This window comes from Pelobates fuscus, chromosome 4 (genome assembly GCF_036172605.1).
Source record: "Pelobates fuscus isolate aPelFus1 chromosome 4, aPelFus1.pri, whole genome shotgun sequence".
Classification (NCBI taxonomy): domain Eukaryota; kingdom Metazoa; phylum Chordata; class Amphibia; order Anura; family Pelobatidae; genus Pelobates; species Pelobates fuscus.
Window position 1 is genome coordinate 20205544 of NC_086320.1, and position 3017 is coordinate 20208560.

The following is a 3017-nucleotide window of genomic DNA, read 5'->3' on the forward strand; positions in this document are numbered from 1 at the left end:
AATGTAACCTTGTGTATTTTACTGTCTTTTTACTGCCATGTGCTTAATGGAGTTTTGCATCTGTCCTTGGAGATAATTGGATTACTTCCCAATTATCTCCAGGATAGAAGACTCTGTGGAACTGGTTTTGGGCAGAAAAGCCATGCTTCATTTGGTCACAAAGGACTATGATCTATCTTTTGAACCACTGGACCAATTTGTATGATTTTGACGTATGTTTGTATTTGGAGTATGCTGATTCTGAAAATGTAAGTTTTATGTGAATGTGATGCATACTTTTAAAGTTATGAATAATGTGGAATAACTGTATTTCTCTGCTTGTGATAATTACATTACCCATTTTGTAATGGCACCCCTTTATGCCCAGGGTGCCATTACAAAAGATGAGAGCGGAAAAGTGGGGGATTAGCTCAAATGGTAGAGCGCTCGCTTAGCATGTGAGAGGTAGCGGGATCGATGCCCGCATTCTCCAGTGGCTGCTTCTTCTTTTAAATGAAGGGTGCTTAGACTGTATGTTGCATGTCTGTATTTTATGTAATAAATGTAACCTTGTGTATTTTACTGTCTTTTTACTGCCATGTGCTTAATGGAGTTTTGCATCTGTCCTTGGAGATAATTGGATTACTTCCCAATTATCTCCAGGATAGAAGACTCTGTGCAACTGGTTTTGGGCAGAAAAGCCATGCTTCATTTGGTCACAAAGGACTACGATCTATCTTTTGAACCACTGGACCAATTTGAATGATTTTGACGTATGTTTGTATTTGGAGTATGCTGATTCTGAAAATGTAAGTTTTATGTGAATGTGAAGCATACTTTTAAAGTTATGAATAATGTGGAAAAACTGTATTTCTCTGCTTGTGATAATTACATTACCCATTTTGTAATGGCACCCCTTTATGCCCAGGGTGCCATTACAAAAGATGAGAGCGGAAAAGTGGGGGATTAGCTCAAATGGTAGAGCGCTCGCTTAGCATGTGAGAGGTAGCGGGATCGATGCCCGCATTCTCCAGTGGCTGCTTCTTGTTTTAAATGAAGGGTGCTTAGTTGAACTTTTTGTTTACCTGGATGTCATTGCCACAGCAGCATGTTGCAAAATGTTTAACTGCTTACCTGATTCTTCAAAAATGTCCTACTTTGACATTGAGTGAACTCACGAATTACCTTCGATAGCTCAGCTGGTAGAGCGGAGGACTGTAGTTGGTATATGATAGCAATCCTTAGGTCGCTGGTTCAATTCTGGCTCGAAGGACATGTGTTTTTCTCTCTTGTAGAGCAGAGGACTGTATGTTGCATGTCTGTATTTTATGTAATAAATGTAACCTTGTGTATTTTACTGTCTTTTTACTGCCATGTGCTTAATGGAGTTTTGCATCTGTCCTTGGAGATAATTGGATTACTTCCCAATTATCTCCAGGATAGAAGACTCTGTGGAACTGGTTTTGGGCAGAAAAGCCATGCTTCATTTGGTCACAAAGGACTATGATATATCTTTTGAACCACTGGACCAATTTGTATGATTTTGACGTATGTTTGTATTTGGAGTATGCTGATTCTGAAAATGTAAGTTTTATGTGAATGTGATGCATACTTTTAAAGTTATGAATAATGTGGAATAACTGTATTTCTCTGCTTGTGATAATTACATTACCCATTTTGTAATGGCACCCCTTTATGCCCAGGGTGCCATTACAAAAGATGAGAGCGGAAAAGTGGGGGATTAGCTCAAATGGTAGAGCGCTCGCTTAGCATGTGAGAGGTAGCGGGATCGATGCCCGCATTCTCCAGTGGCTGCTTCTTCTTTTAAATGAAGGGTGCTTAGTTGAACTTTTTGTTTACCTGGATGTCATTGCCACAGCAGCATGTTGCAAAATGTTTAACTGCTTAACTGATTCTTCAAAAATGTCCTACTTTGACATTGAGTGAACTCACGAATTACCTTCGATAGCTCAGCTGGTAGAGCGGAGGACTGTAGTTGGTATATGATAGCAATCCTTAGGTCGCTGGTTCAATTCTGGCTCGAAGGACATGTGTTTTTCTCTCTTGTAGAGCAGAGGACTGTATGTTGCATGTCTGTATTTTATGTAATAAATGTAACCTTGTGTATTTTACTGTCTTTTTACTGCCATGTGCTTAATGGAGTTTTGCATCTGTCCTTGGAGATAATTGGATTACTTCCCAATTATCTCCAGGATAGAAGACTCTGTGGAACTGGTTTTGGGCAGAAAAGCCATGCTTCATTTGGTCACAAAGGACTATGATCTATCTTTTGAACCACTGGACCAATTTGTATGATTTTGACGTATGTTTGTATTTGGAGTATGCTGATTCTGAAAATGTAAGTTTTATGTGAATGTGATGCATACTTTTAAAGTTATGAATAATGTGGAAAAACTGTATTTCTCTGCTTGTGATAATTACATTACCCATTTTGTAATGGCACCTCTTTATGCCCAGGGTGCCATTACAAAAGATGAGAGCGGAAAAGTGGGGGATTAGCTCAAATGGTAGAGTGCTCGCTTAGCATGTGAGAGGTAGCGGGATCGATGCCCGCATTCTCCAGTGGCTGCTTCTTCTTTTAAATGAAGGGTGCTTAGACTGTATGTTGCATGTCTGTATTTTATGTAATAAATGTAACCTTGTGTATTTTACTGTCTTTTTACTGCCATGTGCTTAATGGAGTTTTGCATCTGTCCTTGGAGATAATTGGATTACTTCCCAATTATCTCCAGGATAGAAGACTCTGTGGAACTGGTTTTGGGCAGAAAAGCCATGCTTCATTTGGTCACAAAGGACTATGATCTATCTTTTGAACCACTGGACCAATTTGTATGATTTTGACGTATGTTTGTATTTGGAGTATGCTGATTCTGAAAATGTAAGTTTTATGTGAATGTGATGCATACTTTTAAAGTTATGAATAATGTGGAAAAACTGTATTTCTCTGCTTGTGATAATTACATTACCCATTTTGTAATGGCACCCCTTTATGCCCAGGGTGCCATTACAAAAGATGA